The 19,023-nt window shown below is 42.9% G+C and overlaps 1 long non-coding RNA gene across 2 annotated transcripts in view; it reads right to left on the bottom strand.

Annotated features, from left to right (window-relative positions):
• Positions 1-703: 703 nt before the first annotated feature.
• The window catches only part of LOC132403825 (uncharacterized), a 29,535-nt gene continuing 11,215 nt past the window's right edge, over positions 704-19,023 (bottom strand). The window contains exons 2-3 of one of the 2 annotated variants that reach the window (XR_009515363.1): positions 10,655-10,731; positions 704-5,614 (exon numbers count right to left, since the gene is read on the bottom strand). This is a non-coding gene — a long non-coding RNA (uncharacterized LOC132403825). The remainder of the gene's footprint in view (positions 5,615-10,654; positions 10,732-19,023) is intronic. The other variant, XR_009515364.1, reaches the window with a different exon arrangement.

Genomic DNA, 19,023 nt, shown 5'->3' with positions numbered 1-19,023 from the left:
AGTGTGGAAGGGTGTGACTGGTGGGGAGTTATTCGTGTGTCCACCCTCACCTGGGTTGATAATTCCACGACAGAAGAATGGTCCCCTGTGTTGTGATCACAGTCAGTGACTTCCAAAGGATTTCGGAGGACAATGGGAAGATCAACGGCATCAGCTCACCTAAACATCTCTCTCTCTCCCCATCAGTACTCAATTGCATACCATGAACTGAACTGAACTTTACTCATCACCATAAGACTGTACCTATTCACCCCTAGGCTTGAAGAAGTGTGTGTGTGTGTGTGTGTGTGTGTGTGTGTGTGTGTGTGTGTGTGTGTGTGTGTGTGTGTGTGTGTGTGTGTGTGTGTGTGTGTGTGTGTGTGTGTGTGTGTGTGTGTGTGTGTGTGTGTGTGTGTGTGTGTGTGTGTGTGTGTGTGTGTGTGTGTGTGTGTGTGTGTGTGTGTGTGTGTGTGTGTGTGTGTGTGTGTGTGTGTGTGTGTGTGTGTGTGTGTGTGTGTGTGTGTGTGTGTGTGTGTGTGTGTGTGTGTGTGTGTGTGTGTGTGTGTGTGTGTGTGTGTGTGTGTGTGTGTGTGTGTGTGTGTGTGTGTGTGTGTGTGTGTGTGTGTGTGTGTGTGTGTGTGTGTGTGTGTGTGTGTGTGTGTGTGTGTGTGTGTGTGTGTGTGTGTGTCCTGTATTCTCTAGAATTCAGAAGAATGAAGGGTGACATCATTGAATGATGGAATGATGGAAGTACATGTAGAGAGGATGATTCCTATGGTGGGAAAGTCTGGGACCAGACAATACAGCCACAGAATAGTGGGACATCCTTTAAGAATGGATATGAGGAGGAAATTCTTTAGCTAGAGAATGCTGAATTTGTGGAATTTGTTGTCACAGGCAGCTGTGAAGGCCAAGTCTTTATGCATATTTAAGGCTGAGGTTGATAGATTCTTGATTGGTCAGGGCATGAAGAGATATGGGAAGGGGGAGGGCAGGATATTGGAGCTGAGAGGAAAAATGGATCAGCCATGATGAAATGGTGGAGTAGACTCCATGCGCCAAATGGCCTAATTCTGCTCCTATATCTTATGATATGGTAGAAAGAAAAAATATTGAAGATCATTTAGCAGTCTCCTTGAAAAATTGTTACATCCTCATTAACTTACGGAAATCACTGACTGATTACCACTCAGAATTGAGAATCAACTTACAGAATAGCATTGTCGACTTTATTGTTTTCTCAAGAGACACACAAGAGCCCAGTATAAACAGCAAAAGAATGCCTTGCCTCTTAAACCATACATTCACTTGTCCAGTCAGGCATCTCTATCCCTATGCATTGTTGAGCTTGTAGGTCCTACAAAAACCTATCAGCTGCTCTAGAGTCCACAAGATTGGAGAAGAAATTAATTCTTGATCTCAAAAACATCCCCAAGAAATTATGATGCATTTTATGGGTATGAAAACCAGTTCCAGCCAGTCAATAAGTGTATTGCATCTGCTCTATATAATTTTTATGTGTAAACCAGAAAGCATAGGACATCAACAATTCATACCATGGTTCCATACAGAAGCAGAACACAAATTACAGCTGGAATTATTATTTTCTATGGGTCTCAAACATCCCCAAAAACTATCCTGAAACCCATTCACTGGGAGAAATAAGAAATACTAAAGATAAATCTGATTTCCTGAATGTTTAGATTGTGAAAACTTGTCTGTCTGGTTCAAAATTCATTTTAATTTTATTTCTAACACCTTAATGGAATGTTCCCATGCATCATTCTTTAGGTAACAATAATGTGAAAGTTCATCTGAATTTGTCTTATTCTGGTTTGAATCTGTTTCTCCTTAGCTGAGTATAATCAGTATGCTTGGAAAGTACTTTGGGTTTACTTTTTCTATCCCATCTTCTAATTAAGTTTTTTTTTCTATAAATGCCCTCAAAGTATTTTATATATTTCTTGAGAACACAATTCTGTGGCAAAATGATTATCATAATTCTCATTTAGAGTATCATTGATCAAAACAATGCCAGAATCAGGATAGGTACTTCCAAACAGTTTTAGTAATACTGTTCAGCATTCTATATTGTTTCAGATATTTATAACCTGGTATTGCCTCTCAACCAGAGCTGGCCCTAATCATCAGAAGTATATTCTCTGTATATCCCTGACCTTACCTCCACCATCTGTCTCTGAAACCTCTTTCATGACTTTATCTTATTACAATGATTATTCCAATGTGTTAACTGCTAACATTTAACCTTCACAAATCTCAGCTCAAAATGAACAGAGGGAAATTTTAGCAACACACACAGACACACACACAAAATGCTGGCAGCATCTATGGAAAAAAAGTACAGTCGATGTTTCAGGCTGAAACCCTTCGGCAGGACCAGAGAAAAAAAGCTGAGGAGTAGATTTGAAAGGTGGGGGAGGGGAGAGAAGAACACCAGGCGATGTGTGAAACTTTGGAGGGGGAGAGGTGAAGCAAAGAGCTAGGAAGTTGATTGGTGAAAGAGACAGAAGGTCATGGAAGAAAGAGGAAAAGGCAGGAGAGAGGAGCACCAGAAGAAGGCAATGGGTGGGCAAGGAGATAACATGAGAGGGGGACAGGGGCATGAGAAATGGTGAAAGAGGGGATGGAGGCATTACTGGGAGTTTGAGAAATTGATGTTCATGCCATCAGGTTGGAGGCTGCCCAAATGGAATGTAAGGTGTTGTTCCTCCAACCTAAATGTGGTCTTATCCTGACAGTGGAGGAGGCTATGTTGATCTGCGCTCGACCAGAATACTTCAGGTTCAGACCAAGGGAATAATTGTCAGACGCAGCTTACTTAAGATTACATAGTGTTTATTGCCAAACTTGCATCTCAGTTGATACCACAGAGCCCCGGCTCATAGAGGCTGGAAAGTCTGTAATCAAGTGAGCCCCGAGCACTGTCCAGGGCTGCTTGTTAAACATTTGTTATCACCTGTTACTCTGATCATTGCCAGGCATCCAAGCTTAGTGGTTACACAAAGCAGCGTTCTGATGCAACAAGCACTCCATTGTTCCTTAGTTATCTTGCAACATCATTCCCACAGCATGACTAGCCAAACTGCAAAACAAGTCAGTCAGGTTAAACCCTTTTAATTCTGTATATAATTCTTCATTTCCTCCTTTTGTCATTCCATGAAAACTAGGATTATCAATGTTGGGGTTGTTGTACATCTTAATTTTCATAGTCGTGTAAGAAGGGTGGATAGTAATCCTTGGGATAAGCCAAAGGGCTTTCTGAGTCTTTGTAGTCTCCATCCTCATCATTTGCACCTCGGTCTCTCTGAGCTCCCCTTCCCTCTGGGGGACTCTTTGTATAAATACCCCTGCAGGTGTAGGGCAAGAACACTGACTGACAAGGGGCCAGAAACATCAGAGAAGTACAAGTATGAGCACTCCTGCGATGATAGCAGAATCTAGCAGTATACCGCTCCACCCTGTGAAGATGCCACTGATGGGACACCATCCCCCTTTTGGGCTAATATCATGTAGGTTGGCCCTGACTTTCCAGATTTTATTTACCTCCTTTTGAATGTGAATGGAGAGAGAGGTAATGTTTTCTGATTCATCTGGAATGTAGGTGCAGTACTTCCATCCTATAACGGCACTTGCACTTTCGTTTTTGGCCAGTACAAAATCAAGGGTGATTCAGTTCTGTAAAGCTGTACTTTGTAGCACCATCATTTCAGCGGTGACGGCCCTCACCTGTTCCTGGACGCCATCCATGGCCTTAATGGTACCATTGCCCATCTCCTCCAAAACCGTGGCCAGGTTGATGATTTTCCTTGAATTGTGGGCCGCCCGTAGAAGGGGAAAGCTATCATCCAGAAGCACTCTGGTTGTGACATTTGTTGCTTCTGCCGTAGGAGGGAAGAGTGCTGGTCCAGGGTTTTTAGCATTCACATGCGGGTACAAGGTAAGTCAGGAAGTAGCATCCCATCTAATTTCTGTTTCTCTCCTGGGAGCCACAAGTAGGCCCTTTCCCAGCAAACCCATTGAGCCCATTCAGGGGGCATGATAGTTTGACCGCTGTATAAATGGCATAAGTGCTATTGCCCAAAAAGTAAATCCCCTTATCTTTGAATTTGCAGCAGCAGATAGTATTCACTCATTGGTCAGATCTGACAATGGTGGAGGGCCATGATGTCTGACCTCCCCATTGGATGGCTTTTTCTGGGGGGGGGGGAAGAGGAAGCAAATGTACCAATTATCAAAGCAGTGGGATCCACAGTCTCCAATCACATCACTCGTGTAATTTTGGCCCTCACTAGTCTGAATGTCATTAGAAAAGGCCCAGACTGACCGTTGTTCACTGCTTTTCAGTGGAATGGCTATTAGGGGAACCTCTATTTTTCCATGGGGAGGAATCGCTACACACACCTAGCAGGCAGATGAGTTAGTTTTCCCAGCATGACTACAGCAAAGTGACAGGAAGGTGCTTGGCTTGGTTATTACAATATAAGCGCTCAAGATTACACGCATAGACAGTAATAGCTTAGTCATGAATGCACACATTTGACATGTCCTAGATATGCCCATTTCAGAAGTCCTTGTAGTTTGACTGCCTTCGGAGTGGTGAGTAACACTTGATAGGGTCCTTTCCAATGATGCTTAAGCTTCTTTCTATGATGGTTCTTTACGAGAACAGTCTACTAGGTGAACTCAATGTTCATTTTCCAGTTCCCCTGCTTCCTGGTGGGCCTCCTTCACCTGCAAATGCAAGACCTGGAGAGATTTGGTTAGTGCCCTACAATTTCATTCCAGATTTGATTCAGGTCCATCTCAGGTAATGTTGGGGTCGGCAAGGCAGCTTTCCAGGGGGTTCTTAACGGTGTGCCATATACTATTTTGGCCACTGACAGACCATGATAATGAGTACTCATCTGGAATAAGACTATACATTGCACTTTGAGCCAATTTTGACCAGTTTCTTGTCCTAGTTTAGCCAATTTGTTTTTAGCGTCCAATAAGCCCTTCCAATCAGGCCGGAGGCCTGCGGTCTGTGGGGGTAACGGAATGTCCATTTAATACCCAGACCCTGGCATAGTTGGGTATAAATCTCACCCAGAAAATGAGGGCCGCTGTCAGATACAATTTGCACCGGTAACCCGAACTTGGGAATGATTTCTTTCAACAAAATACACACTACAGCATAGACTTTGTTACCTGTGGTGAGATATGCTTCAAATGATTTACTAAAAACATCAGGAATTACAAGACATTACTTATAACAGTGCACATGTGGTAATTTGATAAAATCAAGTTGTAGTTGGCAAAAAGGGTATCTCAGCAATGGATATATCCTTTGGGCATGGGGTGCCTTTTCCTGGTTTATGTTCTTGACATATCAGACATCATCTGGCAACATTCTCTGTACTCTCTCCTGCTCCGGGTTCCACCATGATTCCAAACATTGCCTTACCATTCCCTCCTTGCCAAGGTGAATATTGGTATATACAAAATCTACAATATAGACCAGTATAGTTTCAGGTACGTAGATCTGACGGGCAGGAGTAAACCAGAGGTCCTCAGTTGGTGAGTAAGAACATCCAGCGGATTCTCAAGTGGCTTTCCCTTTTGTAGAGGCGTCCCTCTGTAAAATACGCACATCCTCAATTCCAGGCATACGCTTTGATTCAGAATAGGGAATTTGGTTTTTCCCTGGCAATTCATATTTGGAAAACAATCAGTGCTCTGGTAAGGGCAGCTTGTTTCGCAGCTGAGTCAGCTCTATTGTTTCCACAGTCAATCTCAGTAGTATCTTTAGTGTGTGTACAGCATTTAATAATGGTCAATTCTGAAGGAAGACAACAGATGACAAAAGGTTGTCAATGTAAATTTTATTACTGATGGGCATACCAGTGGAGGTGACACAACCTCTAGCTTTCCAAAGTTGGCTGAAGTCATGAGCGACTCCAAAGACTTATCTAGAATCTGTAAAAATATTGGCCAATTTTCCAGCGGCTATGAGTGCAAAGAGTTCAGCTTGCTGCAGCGAGTGAGAAGAAAGAAAGGAAGCAGACGCCACAGTTTCTACGTTGGAAACAACAGCATAGCTTGCATGGTGCTGGCCTTGGTTGTCTATAAAGGAACTTCCATCAAAATAGAAGAGTAAGTCCGGGTTAGCGAAGGGGACATCAGTCATGTCAGGTCGGACTTCAGTCAATTGGTGATTTATCGTTGCACAGTCATATTGAGCGGTGAATCTAGATGCTCAGGTGGGCATTCTAAAAAGGTGGCTGAGGTCACAGTAGAACAGGGGAAAAAATGGAGAAGGACCTCATATTTAGTGCAATGGGTCTGCATAAGGCTCTGAAATTTGCGGTTGTTCATCATGGCGACTACATCATGATAGGTGAGTACGTCCACTGGCTGGTGCAAGGTAATGATACTTGCAGCCAGAACCACATCATATACTGCTGGGAGAACCTGAGTACAGGGAGGTAAGCCAGAAGCTACCAGATTGAATTTCTTGGAGAAGTAGTGACAGGTCATTGTTGATCCCCATGGCTCTGGGAAAGGAGAGCAGTGGCACATCCATCCTTGATTGTCACATAGAGTGCAGGCAATCATATAGGGGTAAAATGGCCCAAGATGGGGTACGACATCAGGGCTTGCTTGAGGGAAGCAAAATCTTGTTGGGCCTGCCCTGAGAGTTGAAAGGGAGTCTGGCATTTGGGCGAGGAAAAGGGGTAAGTGATTTGGTGAGCGATTTGGCGAGCAGGACAACATCGCGAATCCAAGTGCGGCAGAAATTGACAAGGCCCAGGAATTTACACATTTGAATTGGCGTACTGCAGACATCCCAGCTCTCCCGAAAGTTCCGGGAGTCTCCTGCTTATTGATAGTGGCTCCCTGACGCACGCAAATTATATACGATATCCCGGAAATCAATTTTTTTGAAAGGGAGAGGAAGAGGAAGAGCTAGAGGGAGCATCCTGATTGATCTCTCTCCATGCTAAGTAGATCTATCAGTTTTCTCTGTGGGTGTGCTTTACAGTCGACCTCAAAAACAATGATTTTTCTATTGCCCATGGTAGGTTAAAATGTCGAAGACATGTTGAGGTGAGTTTAACAAGTGTCATTCGTTCATTAGCATAGCTAACATTATTTAAATTAGCTGGCTAGCTGCTAAGGAGCTACTCTATTGACATCCTATGTGATGAGGCCAAACTCCCTGTAGACTTACTTAAAGTTGTAATAGAATAAAAAAACTACTCCATGAAAATATAAGTACATGATATAATGTCACATTTTTTGCATATAACCAACTTGATTTACAGATTAGACAAAATCACTAAACAAAGTATTACATACACCCTTGGAGGTCGACTGGGGGGGTGAATATGGGGTTGTGGGGACAGGGGTACTACCTCTCTGAAACAAGTTTTTGTAGGGTGGAACGTCTGCATAGTAATGGATGAGATATTAGCAATAGGAGTTAAATGTTCTGAGGTGAGGGATCTGTCCGAAGCAGAATTGACCATACACAGGAACTTCACCCAGGTCTGAGCAACGTGGAATTTGGAAGGAGGAACACTGTAGCCATAGTGATGTAGGAAATTCAGAAGGGCTGTAGTATCCTTCCGACAAGCTTCCTCACTCGAGCTGGCTATCAGAAGGTCATCAACATATTGGACTATCGTCGAGCCCTCAGGGGGCAAGAAAGTCATCAGTTGAGACATCAGACACTGAGGAAAAATTGTGGGAGAGTGAATGAATCCCTGGGGTAGGTGGGTCTATGTATATTGCTGGTCATTATAGGTACAGGTAAAGGCAAAGAGATACTGGCACGTGTCGGCGATTGGGATGGAGAAAAAAGCATTTTGCAAGTCCACAAGGGAAAAGACTGAGGTGTCAGATGCAATGCAACTCAGTATGGTAGTGGGGTTGGGCACTACAGTATGCACAGGTGCAACCATATCGTTAATGGCTCTAAGGTCTTGGACAACGCAATACTCTGAACGTCCTGGCTTTGGCACTGGGAAAACGGGAGTGCTGCAGGGGAGTAGGATCCCCTGTAGTAAGGATGGATGGATCATGGGCTCAAAACCAGACTCGGGCCTTGTGTTTGAGTGGATACTGTGGAATATGGATATGGTCAATGTTGACCTTTTCCACCTCTGTTTTACCAGAGGCCCATAGTTCGGGTTCCACATCACTCTTTGGCATAGTGGATTGATGGTGAGTAAGTATGCCAATCAAGGTATATGGTTCAAGGCAGTAGTGGATGATTCCTTTGGAAAAACCTTGGATGGTAAAGTACTGAGGGTTAGCCTGGTGCACAAGGATGCGGGCCAGAAAACCCAGATCCTTTGGTTTGTGATCAGGCGTGACAGTAAGGGTGCTATGTTACAAGGCAGGACTGTTTCCACAAGGTGGGATCTATTGCTACCAAAAGAGCAGTTCCTTTGGGCTCCTTAATCTCTCCCATCACTGACAGAGCAAGTCAGCTACAATAGAGGTAAGTAGGATTCCAACTCTGAATTTTTACTGGAACAATAATAGGCCAAAATAACATGAGGGTCTTGAGGGGCAGGAGATGGGATTACTGACGGATCTAAACTGAGCGCCCACCATTGTAGGATGGCAAAATTAGGACACTGTTGCATTGTAACTGGGCTAGAGACCAACATGCCCTCGTTAGTGCATTTGATCTGCAACCCCAGGGCACAGTATATCCCTTGCTGCTATATTGACCCCAATGTTGCCACAGTGAACTCTACCTCCTTTGGGGATGCTAGGTAATAGTAAATGGGAAGAGGCTTGATAAGTGTGTAACTAATTACAGAACCTTCAAATCCTTGAAGGGAGACAGTCTTATCAGAAAGGGGTAGACAGAGCTGGAAGACAACTGACAGTTGTATGGAGGAGCAAGTTGAACCAGTGTCGACCATAAACTTAGAGGACGTCAGCTGACAATGACGGTGAAGAGGGGTTCATCAGCTGTATTGCTGGTGAGGATAGATATCTCGAGGGCAGTCTGTCATGCAAAAGGGTTATGAGCGGGAAAAGGGGCCAGGCGAAGCCCAGACTGAGGTGTGCTTCTCTGGCCCCACTGGCGATCAAGGCAATGTCCCCTTCAGCCACCATTGTAGCATTCATCCCAAGAGACAGGGTGAGGATGTGGATGTGGCGCAAATGGGGCATTAGGAGGTTGTGAGTAAGGAACCCATGTGACTTTCTCCTGGCGGAATGCATGAAGTGGGCCTCCTTTGTTGCATGTACTCTATCTTAACTCTGATCGGGGGTGGGGGAATTTTCAGAACTATCCCAAAAGTCCTTCACAGCCTGATTAAGTTACACTTGACTGGATTCTGTCCAGTTCATATTGTTGACTTTGACTTTGTCGGCCACCTTGCTGGGCAGGGCTTGGAGGAGGAGAGCACAGTACTGTGGGGACTGGTTCCCTGCTGCGTACAGCCGATCTCCCGATCGTGCAGAATAAACAGCATTAAAGTGTTCTAGGAAATAATCAGGGGTTTCACCTTTCCTGGTTTTACATTCTAAGACCTCTATGGAGGGGGCCAGAACGTGGGACAAGGCATTCAATATATTTTCAATCATTTGTGGTTCGGTTTGCCTGATTGGGATTAATTGGTCATAGTTGTCATGTCTGAACCGAGTGTTGAATCGTGTTTGATCAGAAGGAGTAAGGACGGCCATGGCCAGAGGGAACAAACCTCAGGAGTCAGTGGAATAAATAGTCAAGACAGTTCTTAATTACAAAACCCTTGGTGGTTGACCTTTTTGTCAGGGGCGGCATTCAGTTCACCACAGAGTTTGGAAGCAATCCAGGGCTTATGGATTTGCATAGTAGGTGCTTGCCCCGCTTCTCTGGTTTGTGGGTGAGGAATGGTCCTCATGGGCAATTGATACTGAGTCTGTATCGGTCCTGGTAAAACCAATGACCCTTGTTCAGGGGTCCAGTCTGACAGCGTGTGCGGGCAGAAATGTGTATTGGGTTTCCCAACCTTTCTGGAGAAACTACACTGGTCGGTGGTGATGCAATGACCATTGAGTTGGTGACTGAGATACCAGGGCGAGAGTCATACAGGGGTGGGGAACCTGACCAATCTAAAACAGGTGCCGATGCAGCTATGGATAGTACAACGGGATAATTAGGTTGCCTTACCCATTCATAACCATCAGTGTCATTTGGGGAATCGGTCAGTATGTCTGGATAGAGGCGGGGTACCCCGTAATTATTTTATTTTCCGCTTCTCTTTTGCCTTTATTCATTCTTGCATGGTCAGTATATTTTGTCTCTGATACAATTTCTTTCCCCGTCTCCTTTGTTTCTGTCCCTTATCCTATTCTTCACAAATCACTCTCTAAGCTCTTGCCAACACCTAGGATTGCCTCTTTTGTCACGTACATCTATCACTCTTCGCTTAGTGTTATCATTCCAACAATTTAATATGTCTGTCTTCTTTTATTTCTGCCTCTTGTCACCATAGGCCAATCAGGTGACCATACGCCTGCCTTCTCTTTACATATTCCCTGTTCCTCCTGCCGTATTAAAGTTAAATCAAATGTATCTCCTACAGGCCAGTTGTCTTTTCCCAAATGTTTAGACAAGAAAACTCGAACGCCTTATTTGTCTAAGTGCGCACCCATCGTATTGACTTACTAGAAGACTTGAACTTCTGTTATTCCAGGGGACCCGTGTCCACTTTATTCCCTTTGGGTCCTGTCAGTGGATATTCCCTGCCAAAATGAGGGAACAGAGTTGTCAGAGAGCAGCAAGGAACCAAGGTTAAAGCTTACATTGTGGGCCCATTCGTCTCTGATTCACCTCAATTACCCGTCCGTTCACTTCTTCAGTTTTGGCGAGGAGTCTACAACTTACTGGGACCCTGCTCATGACTGCGCCAAGATGTTGATCTACTTCTCCACCACAGGACTTCAGGTTCAGACCAAGCGAATAATTATCAAACACAGTTTACTTAAGATTACATACTGTTTATTAGCAAGCTTGCATCTCAATTGAAAATAATAGAGCCCCTGCTCATTCAGCCTGGGAAGTCTGTAATCAAGTGAGCCCTGAGTACTGTCCGAGGCTGCTTGTTAAACATTTATCATCACATAGTATCATTGCCAGGCATCCTTGCTTCGTGGTTACACAAGCAGCTTTCTCATGCAACGAGCACACCTTTGTTCCTTAGTTATCTTGCAACATCATTCCCACAGCATTACTAGCCAAACTGCAAAACAAGTCAGTCTGATATTAGCCCTTTTAATTCTGTATGTAATTCCTCAGTCATGGATCGACATATCAGAATGGGATTGACAAATGGAAATAAAACGGGTTGGCCACTGAGAGAACCCGCTTGCTCTGGTGGTCAGAGCACAGATGCTCGGCAAAGCGGTCTCCCAATCTGGAAAGATATGTATGGCGGTGGGATCCAGTTGGAGGTGGCAGAAGTTTTGGAGAAATATGTGCGGGATGCAGAGGCTGGTGAGTTGGTAGGTGAGAGCAGGAGGAACCCTATCCCTGTTAGCGTGGCGGGAGGAGGGTGTAAGAGCAAGCATGCATGAAATGGAAGAGATACGCTTGAGGGCAGTGTTGATGGTGGAGGAAGAGAAGCCTTTTTGTTTGAAAAAGGACATAGTCTTCATTTTCCAGTGAAAATCCTCATCCTGAAAGTAGATGAGGCAGAGACGGAGGAATTGAGAGAAGGGAATGGTGTATTTACAAGTAGCAGGGTGTGACGAGGTATGGTCCAGGTTACAGTGATTTGGTTTATAATAGACATCAGTGGATAAGCTGTCTCCAGAGATAGAGACAGTGCGATTGAGAAAGGGAAAGGAAGTGTCAGAAATAGACCAAGTGAATTTGAGGGCAGGGTAGAAGTTGGGAGGGAAATTTTCATTTATACAGTAAATGATTAGAAGTCTGAAATGCACTGCTGGGCATACTTGTATAGGGAGATTCAATTGTAGAGAATAATTATTTGAAAGAGATGCATTTGCAATCTGTGGGAAGAGGAGTGGAACTAACTTAATTCCTTGCATGAAGAGCTGTGTAAACTTGCTAAGTTGCAAATATTGTAATTTTGTGAAATCTCATCACTGGGAAAGGCAGTGAATTCAGGGATTTAGACCATGTTTCACCAGATGATCATCTTGAATGTTACAATGAAAAGGGATTTGGAGCATGCAATTGTCAATAGCATTGTATAAAGGCAGTTCAATAGGGGTACTAGGTGACTGCTCTGATGTTGATTATTACATACACTGGATGAATTCATCCCTTAATAACTATTAGGAATTAATACTGTTATGCCTGTGCCCAACTCTGAGGGGCCAAAGGGTCCAAAGTAGCCCCCTCCTTTTTGAGAATCGCAAGATCACTATTAATTCAGGTCAGGAGACCCAGGAAATGAGAAAGACACGTTTGGAATGTCCTGGCCCTCAGCGATACAAAGCCACGGAAAACGGTCATTGTCTCTTGGAGACGGAATTGTGTATTGAGTACTGTACTTCATGGAAGCCCTCAGGGAATGATCAGAGGGGGTTGGTGGAGGGATTGCATCATCCCAACCTGATTGACATCTGAGACCCTGTGAGTCAGGATAAAAGAGGGTCTGGGGAACAGCCCCTTGAGACGCACCAGAAGAAATGCTAGAAATCCTGTAACAGCGTAATAGCAACAGCCGGTGGAAAGCCCACGTGCGTCCTTTTCCATTTGCCTCGGAATTGGTGGGACTTACCACGGAAGAACAGCTTTAGCTGCAGATTTTCTCTTGTTTGTGTAAGAACTGAGTCTGTCACATACTGTACTCTCATGTACAACCAACACTTCTCTGCCAATGTGGAAGAAATGTCACTGCTGATATTTCAGTCACATCTTTTGCCTATGCCAATCTCTAAATATCGCGACTAACCTAACTGTCCGCCATGATGACCAGGAGACAGTAGAGATCCGTCCTGCTTAAAGCTGCCGACCTGTTATTGCACGAGAACGGGGTTGTCCTTCCGCTACCCGCTGTGGCCGAGGACTGGGTTTGTGAGCGTGGTAAAGGCCGATGGCGTACTCAAGCTGGGTGGAGTGACTATACCTTTGCATTCTGCATGGCGGGAGGATGTTCAGTACAGTTGTAGGTGTGGGCAGAGATGGTGAATGTTCATGGTAGATGACGTGAAGTGAGCAGATGAACGTGGTTTAGCATGCAGATTGCAGGAAGAGGTTGGAATGAAGTTGAATGCAGATCTGGAAAATGAAACATAATGTTGGAATGACTTCAAGTGATGGAGAGGAAGGGGTGGATATCTTTGTAAAAAAATGCAAGGTATTGTTTAAACAGCTGCCCTTTATCAATCCCATTAAAATAACAACAAAGCTAAAAGCAGACATAGGGAATATAGATTGTGCTCGTACTTTAAGAGGAGGGAAGGTGTTAATTATGTGCAAGGATAAAAAGCAGTGTGAGAAGACATTACGGTTGAAGACTTTACTTGGCTAAAAGACAGTATCCATTTTGCCCAGTGAAAATACAGGTGTTGTAACAGAGGTTCCGGTGGAGATTTCAATAGAAGAGGTTAAAGGTCATTTATTGGGAGGCACGGTTAAGGAATTAAAGAGAATGCAAGTAGTCAGAAATGGGGAAAGGGTGGATAGTATATATATATAAATATTTTTTGATGAAGTGAAGCTCCCAGATAAAGTTAGTTATGTTTGAGCTTATATTCCACCCCCGCTTAGATGTTACAAATGTCAGAGGTTTGGGCAAGTTGTGGCAGTATATTGTGGGTAACTAAGATGAAGCAAGTGTGGTGGGGAACACAAATTTGAAGATTGTTAAGTCGCAATGTTTAATCATACTTGCGGAGAAGAACATAGTGCTGTTTATAAAGGATGTGAATTGTTTAAGAAGGCAGCTGAAGTTGAAAAGGTTAAAGTACAGTTAGGTGTCTTATACAGAGGCTGTGCAAAACATTTAACCAATCATTGATAAAGTATTACTAGTCAGAGAACAGACTATGAAGTCAGAGGTTATACGTCAGCATCATACTCCTCTTACTAAAGATACTTAACTAGTTGATAAAATGAAGTTTGTGATATTTGTAACGTATGTGAATTGTACTGCTCAGACATCTAGTTACACTGAGAAAATTAAAATTATTGTGAAAGCTGCTGAAAAGTATCTGGGTGTAACAAGTGTTAATGTGGGAAACTAAATGAAGCTCTAATGGGTTGTTATGACATTTAAGTTTTTCTTTGCAGAATTATATTGTAACTAGGTATGATAGATTAGTAGGTGTAGGGGGTGGTGTTACAAATTTTATAAGGAAAGTACAGGACATAAAGTTGTGGATGTAAATTAAGTATATGAAGCACTTGAAGAAGAAGTATTTAATTCAGCTGGTAGGGGTATTAAAGTGTTACATTTTTATAACCCTTGATTGATTTGTTGTAAAGTACATGTAGCTCTAGCTCACTAAGGGTTGTACGGTGTGGGGATTTTAATGTACAAAGTTCACTGCGGAGTTGTTTGCAGAATGATGCTAATGGTTTGATTGTAGAAGATTTTTCAGTATTTCATATCTTGTGTGTCTTAATGATGGGAGGGGCACAAAATTTAATGTTCATAATAGTTCTGAAACTGCTATAGATTTCAGTTTCGAACATTCTGGCTGGAGTGAGTGAGTGGGATGTCCTAGGAGATGAAACATTGGGAAGTGATTATTTTTCTGTAAGGTTGGGTGTGAATTTATATCGGGGACAGGAGATCACTCTTAGGAGGTGAAATTTTGGTAAAGCAAATTGGGAGACGTTTAAGGTTTTATGTGATGAATATCTATCAGGGTTGAATGTTGAGGATAATGTGTATTTCTGCAATGAAAGGTTATGTCACATTATTCATCAAACTGCGGAGGAAGTGAATCCTATTAGAAATATCATCAATAGGAGAAAGGCTGTACCCATGGTGGACTGTTGAGTGTGTAAAGGCAAATAGGGAGAAAAATAAGGCATTTAGGAAAGTTAAGAAGTATCACTCTTTGAGTGACCTTATTAAGTATAAAAGGACACAGGCTGTGGTGAGGAAAGTAGTGAAGGGTGCAAAAAACGTTTACTGGAAGTCATTTTGTGATAGTATTGGAAGGGGCATTAAACTTGGAGATGTTTGGGGAATGATTAAAAATATGGGGGGAACTCATAAGACTAATAATATTCCAGTATTGATTAAAGAAGGTAATATGATTGTTACTGAAATGGAGAAGGTTGAGTTACTGGCTCAGTCATTTGCTGCAATTCATAATCAAGATGATTTAAGTGAAGAGGCTAACCAATGTAGGGATAAGGCTCTACATGAATACCCTGATGTGTTGGAAGCGAGCTATAGTATTGATAGTTTTAGTGATGTAGAGTTTTCTTTGTGTGAACCTATGAAAGCTATTAATAGGAGACAGTTCCAGGAAAGGAACATATATGTTATTATATGTTTAAACATATGGCTGACAGCTCTTTTAAGATAATATTAAAATTTCTGAATCATATTTGAAATTTAGGCCATCTTCCCTCCTCATGGAAAATGGCAGTAGTAATGCCTATTGGAAAACTCCCATTGGATCCTTCTAATTATAGGCCAATGTCATTAATGTCCCATTTGTGTAAACTTCTGGAACATACTGTAATAGTGTGGTTGAGTTATATGTTGCAAAAAAGAGGTGATATAGTGTTTTATCAGTGTGGATTTTGGAAGGGTACAGTGACATTGGATTCAGATTTATGTTTGGAAGATGATAATAGGAAAGCACAGGTAAATAAAGAGGTTGTAATTGTGGCATTTTTTGTTATAGAAAAAGCATATCGTATGCTATGGAGAGAGGGTCTTTTGATTAAATTATGGAAAGTAGGAGTGAGAGTAAGGTTAAATAATTTTTTTCTGAGTTTCTTATTTGGACTGTCTTAGCAAGTAAGGGTAAGAAAGTGTAAGGGCAAGTAAGGGTTCTATAAGATAGAGAATAGGACTCCATCAGGCAGTATTTGCAGTCCTTTATTGTTTACTATTATGATTAAAGACATTTTTTCTGAGATGGGCAAGGGGGTAGGTAATTCACTTTTTGTAGATGATGGAGCTTTATGGATCAGAGGGAAAAAATCAATTTAACTGAATATAGGATGTAATTAGCAATTAATGTCGAACAGTGGGCAAGTTGATAGGATTTTAAGCTTTCAGTAGCTAAAACACAAGTTATATGTGTACCACTTACCCAACAGGCTGGTATATGTCTAGGGGAAAAGGAGATCCAGCCACTCACCAACCCCACCTCCTGTACACGCAGGTGTTGTGAAAATCAAGTTTATGCCTCACGCACGCACACAGTATCAAATTCACACCAGATACCGTTATAGAATATACTTTAAAGAGTTTACTAAAACTAAGAGTACTATCCAATACAGTATATATGAAGGAAAAGAAAATAAAGGAAAAGGCGCCAACGTATCAAAGTTCAGTCAGTTTAGTGCACATCGTTGGAGCTCAACCATCGAACCATTCGACCCCTCATCACTTTCCTCCGACCTCCATGTCCTCGCACCTGGGACCACCCTGGTGGTCGACCAAGCAGTGCAGCGCATGTCCACCTTCCTTGTCGTCTTCTTCCCGACTCCCCTGAAAAGACCGGAAAACCCCCAAGCTCCCAGCCTCACAAGACGAAATAACATTCCCCATTGGTTAACAAATGAATACAATCCTGATATCAGCAAGTCTAAAACTAAATAACTGCGAGAGAAAGCATTTATCATACAAAGAAGCATTCCTATTCTTAACAAAATAAAGAAGCCATTTTGATTAACATACACAGTACATTGTACATATGTTTTACTAAGGGATCAATAGACCTGCATTCAATTTGAAAGTGTATAGTCAAACACGAAGTGTCAGTGTCAGATTTCTTGGCATGTGGCTAGATAATAAGCTAACATAGAAGCACCATATCAGTATGATAATTGACAGATGTAAAAGGGCATTAAATATCCTTCAGTGTCTATGTGGGTATTCTTGGGGAGCTACATGAAAATCTCTATTGACTTTGTATATTTGTTTAATTAAATTGGTATTTGATTATGGCTTTGCGCCTTATGGATCAGATTCAACTTCAAATTTAAAATGTTTGAATACGATACAAGCTCAGGTGTTAAGACTGGTGTTATAGTGCAGTAAGGTCATAGAAACATAGAAAACCTACAGCACAATACAGGTGCTTCGGCCTACAAAGTTGCGCCAAACATGTCCTTAACTTAGAAATTACTAGGCTTACCTATAGCCCTCTATTTTTCTAAGCTCCATGTACCTATCTAAAAGTCTCTTAAAGAACCCTATCATATCCACCTCCACCACAGTTACTGGCAGCCCATTCCACACACTCACCACTGAGTAAAAAAACTTACCCCTGACATCTCCTCTGTACCTACTCCCTAGCACCTTAAAACTGCATCCTGTTGTGGCAACCATCTCAATCCTGGGAAAAAGCCTGACTATCCACATGATCAATGCCTCTCATCATCTTATACACCTCTATCAGGTCACCTCTCATCTTCCGTCACTCCAAGGAGAAAAGGCCGAGTTCACTCAACCTATTCTCATAAGGCTTGCTCCCCAATCCAGGTAACATCCTTGTAAATCTCCTCTTCACCCTTTCTATGGTTTCCACATCCTTCCTTGTAGTGAGGCAACCAGAACTGAGCACAATATACCAAGTGGAGTCTGACCAGGGTCCTATATAGTTGCCACATTACCTCTCAGCTCCTAAGTTCAGTTCCATAATTGATGAAGGCCAATACACCATACACCTTCTTAACCAGAGTCAACCTACTCAGTTGCTTTGAGCGTCCTATGGACTCTGACCCCAAAATCCCTCTGATCCTTCACACTGCCAAGTGTCTTACCATGAATGCAATATTCTGCCATCATATTTGACCTACCAAGGGGGTTTCCGGTGACATCATCGTCGAGAATGGCAGTTTAAGTCACTAGCTCCTTCGGAAAAATGTGTATTAAGCCCCATTAACCCGTCAAATATAATATTTTTCGAAAAATATTTTAACTGAAAAGAGGGGCAAGAATGGGGAGAAGAAATGGAAATTAAAAAAGCGACACTGCGGAGCCTGCGTCTGAGAGGAGTGCAGTGAGTGGCTCTCCGACCCGACCACGTGCGAGTGAGGCGGCCGCCGGGCCTCGTTTGGATGAAGCAGCGAATATCTTGGAAATCCTGAGAGAAGTAATGGAGGTCCAGAAAGAAATAAAGCAGCAACTCCATGATATTAAGGCCGAGCTTGCCAGTGATAATCAAAAAATAGCGGTGGCAGAGACTCGCATTGAGAAGGTGGAAGATCGTATTCAACACGTGGAACGGATACTGAGCAAGACAATAAAAATCATACATCACCAAGAAGGTAAACTGCTTGATCTGGAGGGAAGATCACGGCGTAAAAATATCAGAAGCTACAACGTTCCCGAAGGAGCGGAGTTTATGACGGAGTTTGTCGGAAAGTTACTGCGGGATGCGCTGGATCTTCCCCCAGCTATGGAACTGAAAATCGAGAGAACACACCGCGTGCTAGTCCCAAAACCTAACAACAATAGAAAGCCATGATCATTTATAATTAAATTCCTTCGGTACAGCACCAAGGCGGAGATTCTACGAAGGGCCTGGGGTAAGAAGAGAGTGTTCTTAGAGGATAAATTAATATATTTTGACCAAGATTACCACCCCCCCCCCCCGCTGTCCTCCAGAAAAGCAAAGAATACTCCGAAGTAAAGTGAGTACTAAAGCAAAATAAGGTTAGATTTCAAACTCCGTACCCTGCTAAACTTCGAGTGTTTTATGACAACAGGACGCAGTTATACCAGACAGTGGAAGAGGCGACTAGACATGAGGGCCAGGGGGTTGCCGGTCAGCATGACCAAAACAAAAGAAAGCCCGGCTGAGGAATTATCCCGCTCAGCTTGGGAAATAGTGCGAGAATCGAGAAGGCAAGTGGAGAGAAAT

Source organism: Hypanus sabinus, chromosome 13 (assembly GCF_030144855.1).
Source record: "Hypanus sabinus isolate sHypSab1 chromosome 13, sHypSab1.hap1, whole genome shotgun sequence".
Taxonomy (NCBI): Eukaryota; Metazoa; Chordata; class Chondrichthyes; order Myliobatiformes; family Dasyatidae; genus Hypanus; species Hypanus sabinus.
Note: the sequence above shows the minus strand (reverse complement) of the source record. Positions and strands in the feature narration are given on the sequence as shown.